Raw genomic sequence first — 14,495 nt, forward strand, 5'->3', positions numbered from 1 at the left:
GGGTTGGCCACATCTCCATGGAGGCGGGACAACAAGCCCGAATGTGGGTTTCCCACCTCCAACCCACCCCCGTAGCAAAATCCAGCCCAATGTCTTTTAATCTAAAGTCTGTTCAACTCTTTATACAGCTTTACAGGAGACACGATGCTAGTGATGCATCTAGAATGAAACTGAAACTAAACTCAACTGCCTTGCTTGTCTCGGTCACATGCCCTCTGCTGGTCAGGCACAAGCAATCAATACATGCAATTATGCTGGTAAGGCATGATAATCAAACAGGCAAATAACATCACTATTTGCTGATATCATTACATCTCCCTTTCTTAAAACAAAAGTATTTTACTTTTAACTAACAACATGTTTTCTTTGTATTAACCTGCATTTTAACTGTAACACTTAATGAACTTACATTATCATTATCATGATCAAGGTTTTTTAACCTTGTTTTGTGTGTTCATATGAAATATGTAAATACACTAGAACTTGAAGAAAGAATAAGATAACATTACTTCCTTCTATAACAATAGTCCTTAAACTTGCTCAATGAGTCTCTCAGGAGGCTTCACGTGTCTTGAGGATTTTCTGATTGATTGTCCTTGAATCTGAGTTGTTGCCTCAGATGATTGGTTCTCAGCTGTGTGATCAGGTTGTTCAACAGTATCAGTCTCTTGACCTGCTGTGGCTGGTCCCATGAGAAGATCTCGACGATTTCTTCTCAGAACAGCACCCTCATCTGTCTGAATGGTGTATGATCTTGGTTGAACTTCACTCAGGACAGTTCCCTTCTGAGTCCATGTGTTTGTTTTGTCTTTCAACCTTACTTGGTCACCAGTGTGGAGTTCAGGTAGGTTTTGTGTTCCTCTGTCATAGTAGTACTTTTGCTTTTCTTTCTGTTGTTCTTTGAACTTCCTCACTTTCTCCCCCTCTTTTGTTTTCAGGAGGTTCTCCGGGATGGGTAGGTTTGACCTTAGCCGACGTCCCATCAGGAGTTGGGCTGGTGACTTACCACACTCGAGCGGCGTTGTGCGGTATACAAGCATGCTCTGGTAGAAGTCAGTTCCGCTGTCTTTTGCCTTGTACTTCAATCTTTTCACTGTGTTTGCGGGCTCTCCTGGGTCAACAGCTCTGGACAACGTGTCTGCTGTATACATCAGCTTACCCGGTGTGTACGCAACATTCAGTTCATCATAGACTGTCTCTCCTTCGCTTTCCACAACGAGGACTCTCTTTACCAGGTTCAGTCTCTCACAGGCTTTTAAACCTAGTATGGCTTGCACATCCTTTGGCACCACGATTAATGCTAGCGTGTGCTCTCTGTCCTTGTGTGTTACTTTGACAATGCATCTTCCTTTCAGTGGTATATCAGTACCTGAGTATCCTGTCACTTTCACTTTTATTCCATGTATCTTTGGTCTGGGTCTAATTTTCTTAAAATCAGTCTCTGATATCACATTAACTTGTGCTCCAGTATCCAATTTAAATGGAATATGTATGTCATTCACTTTTAGTGTCAACATCCAGTCTCTTTTTTCTTCTTTGTTTTCAGACACAACATCTACATTGAACTCCTCTATCTCGCTTTCATCTACTGCATGGACCTTGCTTTGTTGCGCTTGGTTCTTACAACAACGGGCATAATGGTTGTTTTTGTTGCAACTATTGCATGTTTTACCATATGCTGGACACTTTCTTGGTGGATGCTGTGTACCGCATCGACTACATGACTTTCGCTTGTCCCTTTCATTTTCGTTCGCTGGCCACGCCTCTTTTTTCACATTGGCGCTCTTTTTGTTAAACGGTTTGTATCCGTTCTTTCTCACTGCATCCACGTTGCAGCTACTGTCACTGAACAGCTCCTTTGCCTGCGACTTCACAGTTTCTGTAGCCCTACACAGTGCTATGGCTTTTCCCAGGTCTAGATCTTGCTCTCTTAGCAGTCTTTCCCTTAGACCATTATCTGGAATACCACACACCAGTCTGTCTTTTATCAGCGAGTCTGTCAGTCCCCCAAATTCACATGATTTGCTTCTGTTTCTCAGTTCAGTCACATACTGATCAATAGTCTCACCCTTTTTCTGTACACATGTGAAAAATCTGTGCCTCTCAAACATCACGTTACGTTTAGGTATGCAGTAGGCCTCAAACTGTTCCATTATTTTATCTAGTTTCATTTTGTCTCCATCAACAGCGAATGTGAAGTTATTATACACCTCCAGCGCTTCATCACCCACGACATATAAGAACAGTGACGCTTTCATTTTATCACCTTTCTCGTCAGCTCCGATTGCTGATAAATACAACCCCAAACGTTGTTTGAACCTCCTCCAATTTTCAGCCACATTACCTGTCAACTGAAGCGTCGCCGGTGGGTGTAAACCTTCCATTTTTTCACTTCGTTAGCTATTCTCCAATGGTAAGCAACGATGTTCTCTTTTGGCTTGCTAATTTGTGGAGAGCTGATTTAACTTCAGATTTTTTCTCTTCATCTCTTTCAACCACTTCTGACACCAGGTATTGATTTCTTCATGGGTTCAATGACGAGACATTTATGAAAGAGAATGTCTTTTAATCTAAAGTCTGTTCAACTCTTTATACAGCTTTACAGGAGACACGATGCTAGTGATGCATCTAGAACTAAACTGAAACTAAACTCAACTGCCTTGCTTGACTCAGTCACATGCCCTCTGCTGGTCAGGCACAAGCAATCAATACATGCAATTATGCTGGTAAGGCATGATAATCAAACAGGCAAATGACATCACTATTTGCTGATATCATTACATTGTCGATGCTCTGGTAAGAAGGTGCAAGGCAAAAGTGTTTGATTGTGCAGGCTAAGCAAATCTGGCCAACATGAGTGCGTCCCTTGCATCCCGGCAGCAATGTGGTCGTGCGCTGGTGGCTTCTGGCCTGTGTCGCTTCAGGTGGGTGAGCAGCAGCTTGGCGCTCCTGTTGTTGCTCCTGCTGTTGATGGGGGGTGCTGTTGTTCAGGGTTCTGCTGCTGCTGTGGCTGGTCTTTGTCCGATTCTGATGTCCAGGAGGGAAGGAAATACAGGAAACTTTCGTTTAACCGGAGGTTAAATGTCCGGAAAGCTCTATCTACCGGCAAAATTCAGGAGCCGTTTCCTATAAGTTTTTTTACTTCTCGTTGCTTTTTTTTCCAGTCAGGCTCTGCAAGGTCTAGCTGAAGCTGTTGCTTAGCTACAGAGACGCTTTTAAGCTGCGGCCGACTGTTTTGAAGCTGTTGCTAAGCAACAGGGTTTGTTGATTCACACGGAGCTCAAAAGCTCCGTATGTTTTAACATTAGCGCTGGTTTCTACGGCAGTTTTGATGGTACGGCACCAGCTCGGTCCCGTCAGTGCCGGATACCAGAAAGTTTCCTGTAAATGGTTCCCATGCTTCTGGTATATACCTCAGTTGAGGAAGCGTTCAGTCAAGGTGGGGAAGAGGGGTTTCCCAGGAGGTCACACTGGAGATGGGTGTCAGGCTCCAAACTTCCAGAACAATGAATAGGCCTGCTAAAAGTTCCCCCAGACCTGAGACAACAAAGTTCTGCCACCTGCAAATGATCATCGGTGAAAACTCCTTTTTAATGGTGGAGCTGCAGCTGTTAGTAAGTAATCCACTTGTGAGGCCGCCAGGATTAACTAGCGTGTTCCAGAGGAGACGTGCACAACGGGAGAAATGTGCTAAAATCAGAAAGGCCTCTCAAAATGGGATTATAGAGGTAATTAACTGGTAGTTAAGGGCCTATCCCGCCTCTTGGAGGTGGGATGGAAACGGGGTCTGAACCCACGAATGTGGGAAAATTGCTCGGAGGCGGGATGTGTTACATCCGTGTGTAATTGAGACACGGACTGCAGATTTTGGTTATAACAGGTGTTTACTGAGTGGAGACAAAACTGGAACTACTATACAAAGTTACTACACAGGCTTATATACAGGGGTGGTCACTACTGGTACTGCAGTATACAGGGGCTGAAGAATATAGTTCCTTCTTCAAAGTACATACACTACAGGATGGATGCGGGATCGGAGCTGCCTGCCATAATTTGCGATTTTTTACAACTCATACGCCTCCAATCCTGCCTCCTCGGGTCTGGCCAAATCGAGCCCAGCATCTCCAACAATGCAGCACTCCCTCAGTACTACACTCACTACTTTAATACTTGCAAGTCAGAGAAGTTGTGTTCCATGCAATCTATTTTATACGGCATTGATACAATGTGAGGGGATGATTAGGAAAAAACTTTAATTTTGTATTAATGGGAACCATCATTGATTCACAGGGAACTTTAACACTCCCCGTTATATCATGAGTTGGCCCGTGCCTCTCCAGAGATTGCTGACCATTTTCTTAAAAATCCCCTATGTGTGGGTTAAGTACTAAATTTATACTTTGGTCCTGGTTCCAGGTACTACAATTTTGTGAGTGATGTGAATGTTTTGCTCTTCCATTCATTATAAAGACAATAAAGGGCTGAGATTGCAATTCTCCGCTGCCAGTAACAAGCGTAGTTCAGAGAATCAGGCTACAAGAGTCTTATCTCTGTACCAGGAACAGAATTGTGCAATTGTGACCCTTAAATGTGGCTATCTCTTCAAATTTAACATTGATTGCATATTCTCGCAGGTTTTGTTCTGTACACCAAGCTATATATTTAAATGTCTAAATACAATAGATTGCAGTGTTAACGGTGGGGGTAGGAAGAGCGTTCTAATTTCTCACCAGCTAAAAGAGCTCTGGGGCCATTTTCTGCCAGCCCAGAAACTAGTTAAGAGCATCTTCATTTCGATTTCTAAGCAGATTCCTCAGGGAATGTCTGGTCCCATTTTCTTGATTATATTAAATGTAGTTTGAGTGCATTGAGTAAGTTACAGTTAAGAAAAGGATGGAGGCTTCGACACACAAATCTGTACTATACTGCATGTAAATTACTCCATTTGTTCAAATACAAAGCAGTGTACAGTTAGCAATATATTCTAAAAGATAGTGATGCTGAAACATTTATTGCTGATGGTTTTTGCAGTGTTGTAGAAGGTATTCTTTCCCCATCTCTCCTATGTTCCAACATTACTTTCTAATGTTTACATTTTTTATAAACCAGACTATTTTGAGCCTATCAATGTGAAATCATATTTTTTAATAATGGGCACATGCATATTATTTTAAAATTATACAAATTTGCCACATTCAAAATATCAAACATATCACAGAGTGCACTGGTAATGTCGTGAGATGGGAACAGCGTGAGAGTAATGGCTTCTGAAATGGGAATTTGGTGTGAGTGGGAGTTCAGTAGTGAGTAGGAAATAAGCTATGGGTAAGTAGTACAGAAATTGTGCTTTTTATTTTTATGCAAGTAAGTTGGTGGTTAACTGTCAGTCAGCTGTAAGTAGGAACCTGGCCAGGTATTTGGGGGCTGACAGACCAATTTAAGCTGGTTTGTGTCTGCAAGATATATAAAGGGACATAGTTACAAGAGTTCCAGCTCAAGCTGAGAACAGATCATGGGGTGAGCTGGTAACCGAGTGAGGTGGGAACAGAGTGAGAGTAAGGACCTCGAAACTGAAATTGGCAAGAGTGGGACTTAGGTGAAGAAGGAGATGCTAACTAGACGAGCTGATATTATGCACAAGTAATATAAACTTTAAAGTAGAATATACTAACTAAACCTACAAACTTCAGCAGAGGAAGGGACAGTGATGTGTCATCCCTGCAAGATGTGGGAGTTTCAAGCACCAGGTGCAGACTCGGCCAAACCCGTCTGGGAAGTGCCACCAGCTCATAGTGCTTGAGCTCAAAATCTCAGAACGTGAGAAGGAGATGGAAACAATCTCTGTGCACCGTTCTGGTCTCCATACCAGAAAAAATGATAGTGAAGCACTGGAGAAATTGCAGGAAAGATTTTCACGGATGTTACCAGAATTGAGAGAATGCAACTATTGGGAAAGATTGAGCAGTCTGGGGTTCTTTCCTCTGGAAAAGGGAAGACTAAGAGGAGACCTGATAAAGGTCTTAAACATTTTGAAGGGGTTCGATAGGGTGGAAGTGTGGAAACCGTTTCCACTTGTTGGTGAGTCCAGAATAAAGGGGCATAAATATAAGATACCCACTAACAGATCAAATAAAAGTTGAGGAGAAATTCTTTACACAGTGTTGAGAGTGTACAACTAGCTGCCACATAGTGTGGTTGAAGCAGAGAACATTGATGCATTTAAGGAGAGGATTGATGCGTACATGAGGGAGAAGGGAATAAAGGGATATGGGAGCAGGATGGGAAGAGGTATTAGAGTGGAAAGAGGCTCATATGGAGTATAGGCCAGTTGAGCTGAAAGGCCTCTTTCTGTGTTGTAGGTTATATGTAATACATCAGGGAGGGAGAGCAGTTTTTGGAGCAAGAGTTTGTGAGGATAGTCACACTGATGAGAGATAGAGAGCAGGCAGTGGAGGAGGAAAGATGGATGACTATCCGAGAAGGGGAAGGGGGAAGGCAGGAGGAAAAGGTTACGACAGGAGCGCCCACAGTAACTTATGCTCCCAAATAGATTTGAAGCTCCAGCTTCTTGTGGGGAAAATGAGGATTCTGGGAAAGGCTATCAAATAAATATCAATTGCACCAACAAATAAGATATGGCTCAAGGCGCAGAGGTTAGTAACACAGCTAAAAATGTAGTCGTAATAAGGGATTCAATAGTTGGAGGGGATGACAACCCAAGAGCTTTGTGGCCTCTTAGGTGCTAGTGTAAGGGACATATCAAATAGACTGGAAAAGATTTTGCAAGGGGAGGGAGAACAACCAATTATCATGGTCCAAGTGGAAGCCAATGATGTAGCTAAAGAAAGAGCACAAGTTCTGCAAAATGGATCTGTTACATTAGTCAGTGTGTATTACAGACCTTCAAATTGTGGGAAGGGAATGGTAGAAATCTGCAGTCCAATGAGTAAGAATACAAAATGACTGTTCTTGGAGATTTTTAATTACCCCCACTTACGATTGGGACAGAAAGGGAATAAATGGAGAAAAGAGAATGGCATTCCAAAAGTGTTCCTTAAGCAGTAATGTTAGTGGGCCTACAAGGGTGGAGGCAATTTTAGATCTGGTTATGATTTATGAAATAGGTCAAGTAGATGAGCTATATGTGGGGGAGCACCATTGGAGGAGTGACCACAGTCTGAGAAGGTTTAAGATCCAACTAGAAAAGGAAAAAACCTGCACAAGAAATACAACACCAGACTGGATGAGGGCAGATTTTAGAAAGACGAGCAGCGAGTTGGCTCAGGTGAGTGAGGTGGAAAGAGATATTGGCACACTGGACTGTAGAGCAACAGTGGGATTTTTTTTAACAAAAAAGGGTTTGGAAAGATACAGAATAAGTATATTGCATTTAAAAATAAAGAAACCACTAACAGTTTTAGGATGCGATGGATAAATAAAGAGTTTAGAAACCAATTAAAATTGAAAAAGAGTGCCAATGAGGACTATCAGAATCATAGGCCCAGAAATTTGGGTCGGGGGCTTCCCGCGGGTGCAAGCCCCCGACCTGCACTTACCTTGTGCGCCGGCCGTTGAGCTGTGGGCCCCGTGGAATTACAATCCTGGGCCTCCTCCAACTGCCGGCGCGCAGTGCTTGCGTATCCCAGGGACGCAGTTAGTTCGATGCGTCCCCTGGGATCACGTGGGCCATGGGGAGCCAATCGGAGCAGGGAATGCTTCATTCATAAGTTTGACAAGACCTGTCAAACCTATAAATACTATAAGCCCCAAAACATCACAAAATTTTCAAATAAATTAAAAAAAAATCATATCTTTAAAATAAACTATAAATTACATGAAATAACTATTTTAAACAATAATTTAAATTTTTGAACAAATTAATTACCTTTTCTAATGGGGCTAAAAATAAACTTACCTTTCTTTAAAGTATTTAAAAATAATAAACCTGTGGAAAAAATGTTTTAATTTTAATTAATTCACCACTTACCTTGTAAAAAGCAGGCCTTGCAATTGCTTTTTACATGTCTAACTTCTGGAGACTTACCTTCCCGGGAAAACCTGCAAAAAAAACGTAAGTTCGATGTGCACGCGCTGCCTCTCCCGCGCACGCGTTCGACCTCTGAACCCCTTCTTTCAGGGGAACGGAAGTGCCGGTTTCCCGCGCATGCGCAGTGCATGCAGGAAACCGCACTTCCATTGGGCTTACGGGTGAGTACCCCGTGCGTACTCACCCGTGGAGACCCGAATTTCTGGGCCATATAAGGAGAAATTAGGGCAGATGACCAAACGCTTGGTCAAAGAGGTAGGTTTTAATGAGCATCTTAAAGGAGGAAAGAGAGGTAGAGAGGCAGAGAGGTTTAGGCAGGGAATTCCAGAGCTTAGGGCCTAGGCAACAGATGGCACGGCCACCAATGGTTGAGCGATTATAATCAAGGATGCTCAAGAGGGCAGAATTAGAGGAGCGCGGATATCTCGGGGGGTTGTGGGGCTGAAGGAGATTACAGAGATAGGGAGGGACAAGGCCATGGAGGGATTTGAAAACAAGGGTGAGAATTTTGAAATCGAGCCACTGCTTAACTGGGAGCCAATGTAGGTCAGCGAGCACAGGGGTGATGGGTGAACGTGACTTGGTGCGAGTTAGGACACGGGCAGCCGAGTTTTGGATGACCTCAGTATGGTAGAATGTGGGAGGCCAGCCAGCAGTGTGTTGGAATAGTCAAGTCTGGAGGTAACAAAGGAATGGATGAGGGTTTCATCAGCAGATGAGCTGAGGTGGGGGTGGAGTCGGCGATGTTATGGAGGTGGAAATAGGCGGTCTTGGTGATGGAGCGGATATGTGGTCGGAAGCTCATCTTGGCGTCAAATACAGCACCAAGGTTGCGAACAGTGTGGTTCAGCCTCAGACAGATGTTAGGGAGAGGGATGGTGCCAGTGGCTAGGGAACGGAACTTGTGGAGGGGACCGAAAACAATGGCTTCGGTCTTCCCAATATGTAGTTGGAGAAAATTTCTGCTCATCCAAAACTGGATGTCGGACAAGCGGTCTGACAATTTAGAGACCATGGAGGGGTCGAGAGAAGTGGTAGTGAGGTAGAGCTGGGTGTCGTCAGCGTACATGTGGAAACTGATGCTGTGTTTTCGGGTGATGTCGCCAAGGGGCAGCATGTAGATGAGAAACAGGAGGGGGCCAAGGATAGATCCTTGGGGGATACCAGAGGTAACGATGCAGGAGCGGGAAGAGAAGCTGTTGCACCAGGCGAGTGCAGTCCCACCCAGTTGGATGACGGTGGAGAGACATTGGAGAAGGAAGGAGTGGTCAACCTTGTCAAAGGCAGCAGACAAGTCGAGTAGGATGAGGAGGGATAGTTTACTTCTGTCACAGTCACATACAATGTCATTTGTGACTTTCATGAGAGCCATTTTGGTACTGTGGCAGGGGCCACGTAAGGAACAATAATGAACTTTGCAAGTGTATCCGTAAAAAGAAAATTGACAAAAGCGAGGTGAGACCCCTGAGAGGAGAGAATTGTCAATTTGTAGGTGTTGATATTTAGTAAGTACTTTGCATCGATCTTTAGCAAAGAGCAGAATATCGATGAGCAGATGAATCGTGAAGTGGATGAGAGTGAGTTGGGAAATGAGCCCTCCCCTCCTGCACCTTCCCTCATTTGCTCTCCCCTCCTGCCACTCCTCTCTTTCACCATCCTCTCCTCCACTCTCCTCTACTTCGCTCTCCTCTCCTCCACCCTCCCCTCCTTCACTCTCCCCTCCTTCACTCTCCCCTCCTTCACCCTCCCCTCCTTCACTCTCCCCTCCTTCACTCTCCCCTCCTTCACTCTCCTCTCCTTCACTCTCCTCTCCTTCACTCTCCCCTCCTTCACTCTCCCCTCCTTCACTCTCCCCTCCTTCACTCTCCCCTCCTTCACTCTCCCCTCCTTCACCCTCCCCTCCTTCACTCCCCCCTCCTTCACCCTCCCCTCCTTCACTCTCCCCTCCTTCACTCTCCCCTCCTTCATCCTCCCCTCCCTCACTCTCCCCTCCTTCACTCTCCCCTCCTTCACTCTCCCCTCCCTCACTCTCCCCTCCTTCACTCTCCCCTCCTTCTCTCTCCCCTCCTTCACTCTCCTCTCCTTCACCCTCCCCTCCTTCACCCTCCCCTCCTCCCCTCCTTCACCCTCCCCTCCTTCACTCTCCCCTCCCTCACTCTCCCCTCCCTCACCCTCCCCTCCTTCACTCTCTCCTCCTTCACTCTCCTCTCCTTCACTCTCCACTCCTTCACTCTCCCCTCCTTCACTGTCCCCTCCCTCTCTCTGCTCCTTCGCTCTCCCCTTCCTCACACTCCCCTCCTTCACTCTCCCCTCCTTCACTCTCCCCTCCCTCACTCTCCCCTCCCTCACTCTCCCCTCCCTCACTCTCCCCTCCTTCACTCTCCCCTCCCTCACTCTCCCCTCCCTCACTCTCCCCTCCTTCACTCTCCTCTCCTTCACCCTCCTCTCCTTCACTCTCCCCTCCTTCACTCTCCCCTCCTTCACTCTCCTCTCCTTCACTCTCCCCTCCTCCTCTCCTTTGTTGTGTATGTCCCTTTAAGGGAATAACTGGTCTTAGACTGCAGTACCGGCAGTGACCACCCCTGTATAAAAGGCCCTAGCAGGCTTCTGTAGTTTCAGTTTCAAGCTGCCTCTTGTTCAGTAAAGTACCTGTTAAACTGTTCTCCCGAAGTCCGTGTATTATTGAGGCGCGGACTTTACATCCTTCACTCTCTCCTCCTTCACTCTCCCCTCCTTCACCCTCCCCTCCTTCACTCTTCCCTCCTTCACTCTCCCCTCCCGCACTCTCCCTTCCTTCACCCTTCCCTCCTTAACTCTCCCCTCCCTCACTCTCCCCTCCTTCGCTCTCCCCTCCTTCACTCTCCCCTCCTTCACTCTCCCCTCCCTCACTCTCCCCTCCTTCACTCTCCCCTCCTTCACTCTCCCCTCCTTCTCTCTCCCCTCCTTAATTCTCCCCTCCTTCACTCTCACCTCCTTCACTCTCACCTCCTTCACTCTCCACTCCCTCACTCTCCCCTCTCTCACTCTTCCCTCCTTCACTCTGTAATGTCCGTGTGTAATTGAGACACGGACTGCAGAAGTTGGTTATAACAGGTGTTTACTGAATGGAGACAAAACTGGAACTACTATACAAAGTTACTGCACAGGCTTATATACAGGGGTGGTCACTACTGGTACTGCAGTATACAGGGGCTGCAGAATATAGTTCCTTCTGCAAGGTACATACACTACAATTCATCCCCTTTTAGCTAAACAGTACATAACATTCGATTAATAATTAAATAACATATTTACAAATACAGTTGCTATATACATTAGCTGAAGTTAATCAATTATAAATTCAGTCTTTGAGGAGGCTTCCTGATTCTGTCCAGATAACGCCTCTTTGGGGTATCAGGTTCTTCTGGCAAAGCTGATTCGGGATCAACGTCGTTGTTTGGTTCGTTTGCTTCCAATATCACCGATTCTGAGGTAGATGCAATTGGTACTTCGGTTTAATCACCAGGTGTATAGGATCGTGGTGTAGATTTGACGTTTTCCAGTGACTCTAGAATCTGGTCAGCATGGCGTCTTACAATGCTCTCTCCAACATCCACGGTATACATTAGAGGTCCTTGCCATGTGCAGATCGTTCCTGGCTGCCATTTCTCTGTGCGGTAGTCCCGGGCCAAAACTGGTTGACCTATCTTGAAACTCCTGGTTGGCCTTTCATTCATATTCTGAAACTGTCTGTTCTCCACATCTCTTCTGATGTTTGGCTTAACCAAATCCAAGCGGCATCGTAGTCTTCGATTGAAGAACATCATGGCTGGAGTTTGGTTGGTAACCGCATGTGTCGCATTCCGGTAGGCAAACAAGAAGTTATCCACCTTGTGTTGTAGGGGTATGTCTTCATTACACATTGCCTTGATAGCCTTCTTGAATGTTTGAACGAACCTCTTAGCCAATCCATTGGTGGCTGGATGATATGGGGCGGATGTGTAATGCTTAACACCATTGTTCTTTAAGAACCTCCGGAACTCTTCAGACACAAACTGTGGTCCATTGTCGGAGCAAATCTGTTCAGGCAGCCCAGTTCTGGCGAATATGGTTCGTAAGACTGTGATAGTTTTTTCTGTGGTGGTTGAGGACATTTTTATTACCTCTGGCCACTTTGAATGTGCATCCACCGCAATTAAAAACATCGAGTCCATAAATGGACCAGCAAAATCAATGTGTACCCTTTGCCATGGAGATGAGGGCCACTCCCATGGATGTAGAGGGGCTTGTGGTGGGGCGTTTTGGACCTTCTGGCATCCTGTACAGCTCTTGGTCATCTCTTCGATTTCTCTATCGATTCCCGGCCAACACACAAATGCTCTGGCTAAGTTCTTCATTTTTACCCCTCCCAGATGACCCTCATGAAGCTCGTTGAGCACTCTATCCTTCAATTTGGGTGGAATTACTACTCTGGATCCACACATCAAGGTTCCTCGGCACACTGACAGCTGTTCTCTTCTCGGCGAGAATGCTGGCAACAGTGGTTCGCCATGTGCTGGCCATCCCTTCACAGTTAAATCATAGACCCTGGAGAGTGTCGGGTCATTTCGTGTTTCCTTTTCTATGTTTGCATTCGTCACAGGTAGACATTCGACTATGGTCGAGTGGAATATCTCCACAGGATCCACTGCAGGTGCTTCTTCCACCGTTGGCAACGGTAGGCGCGACAATCCATCAGCATTCCCATGCTGTTTAGTTCCTTTGTACTCAGGAAAGGGACCACCTCTGTAGCCGTTGTGCTGTCATTATCGGGACACCCTTCTTAGGGTTGAAAATGGAGACAAGAGGTTGATGATTAGTTAGTAGAGTAAATTTCTGTCCGTGCAGGTAGTGATTGAACTTCTTCACCCCCCACACCAGGCTGAGGGCCTCTCTGTCAATCTGGGCGTAGTTACGCTCGGCTGAAGTTAACGAGCGTGACGCAAAAGCTATCGGCCTCTCTGAACCATCAAGGGATTTATGTGACAGTACCGCCCCAACGCCGTAGGGAGACGCATCACACGCCAGTCTTATCGGTAGTGATGGGTTGTAGTGAGCCAATACTTCTCTTGAAGTGATCAGGCCTTTACACTTCTGAAAGGCCCGCTTACATTCATCGCTCCATTTCCATGCTACTCCAGTTTGTAGCAGGGCGTTCAGTGGGTGCAGAATTGTGGACAAATTCGGCAAAAACTTATGGTAGTAATTCACCAATCCGAGGAATGACCTCAGTTGCGACACATTTTCAGGCGCTGGAGCCTTAACTACCGCTTCAATTTTGTCAGGGGACTTATGCAACCCCTCTTCATCAATCACGTGGCCACAATACGATATTTGTTTCTTAAAAAACTCGCACTTGGGGCGATTGGCTCGTAGCCCATGTTCTCTTAGTCTAGTGAGTACCTGCTCTAGGTTGGCAAGGTGTTCACTGTCATTTTCACCTGTCACTAGGATGTCGTCCAAGTAACACTGAGTCCCCGGAATCCCTTGCAGGACTTGTTCCATCGCTCTTTGCCATATAGCCGGAGCTGATGCTACTCCGAATACCAGTCGATTATACTGGTAAAGACCTTTGTGAGTGTTTATCGTGAGATATTTCCTAGAGGATTCTTCAACCTCCAACTGCAAATATGCTTGCGCTAGGTCAATTTTTGTAAAACATTTCCCTCCAGATAGTGAGGCGAAAATATCTTCTATCCTCGGAAGAGGATACTGTACTGTGTGAAGGACTGGGTTCACAGTCACCTTGAAGCCCCCACAGATGCGAACCTTCCTTGGCTCCTCAGACTTATTGTTTAACGTTTTCTTCATGACAGGAACGATGGGTGTCGTCCACTCACTCCAGTCTATCTTAGATAACACGCCTGCATTCTCCAGATTCTCCAGCTCTGCCTCGACGGCTGGGCGAATTGCATACGGTACCGGTCTTGCTTTGAAAAACTTGGGAATTGCATTCTCTTCTATTTTTATTGAGGCAGTTACGCCTTTAAGAGTTCCCAGTTCTTGTTGAAATACCTCTTTAGCGTTAGCTAAGATTTTTGACAATCATCCAGGTGTGACGTCGTCATCCTTTTTACCAGCCACAGTCAGTGCCTGAATGGAGTGCCAGTCTAAACTTATCTTTCTGATCCATTCACGTCCCAATAACGGTGGTCCACTATCTTGCAGTATGTACAGATACAATTTCTGTATTTCCTTGCCGTTGTATTTGACAGGCACCCTTATTTTCCCTCTGGGGTATACTTTCTGCCCCGTATATGTCTTCAAGACAATGGATGTGTCTTTCAAGGGTATGTGTGAGAATAGCCGCTCGTAGTCTCGTCGATTCATGATGGTCAGGGCTGATCCTGTATCCAATTCCATTTTGACTTGGGACCATGCTATCGTGAGGGTGACCCAAATGGTTCGGTGATCTTCTTTTGCGATTACG

The sequence above is a fragment of the Somniosus microcephalus genome, chromosome 11, assembly GCF_052327205.1.
Source record: "Somniosus microcephalus isolate GS21.2 chromosome 11, FLI_Smic_1.0, whole genome shotgun sequence".
NCBI classification, from domain to species: Eukaryota; Metazoa; Chordata; class Chondrichthyes; order Squaliformes; family Somniosidae; genus Somniosus; species Somniosus microcephalus.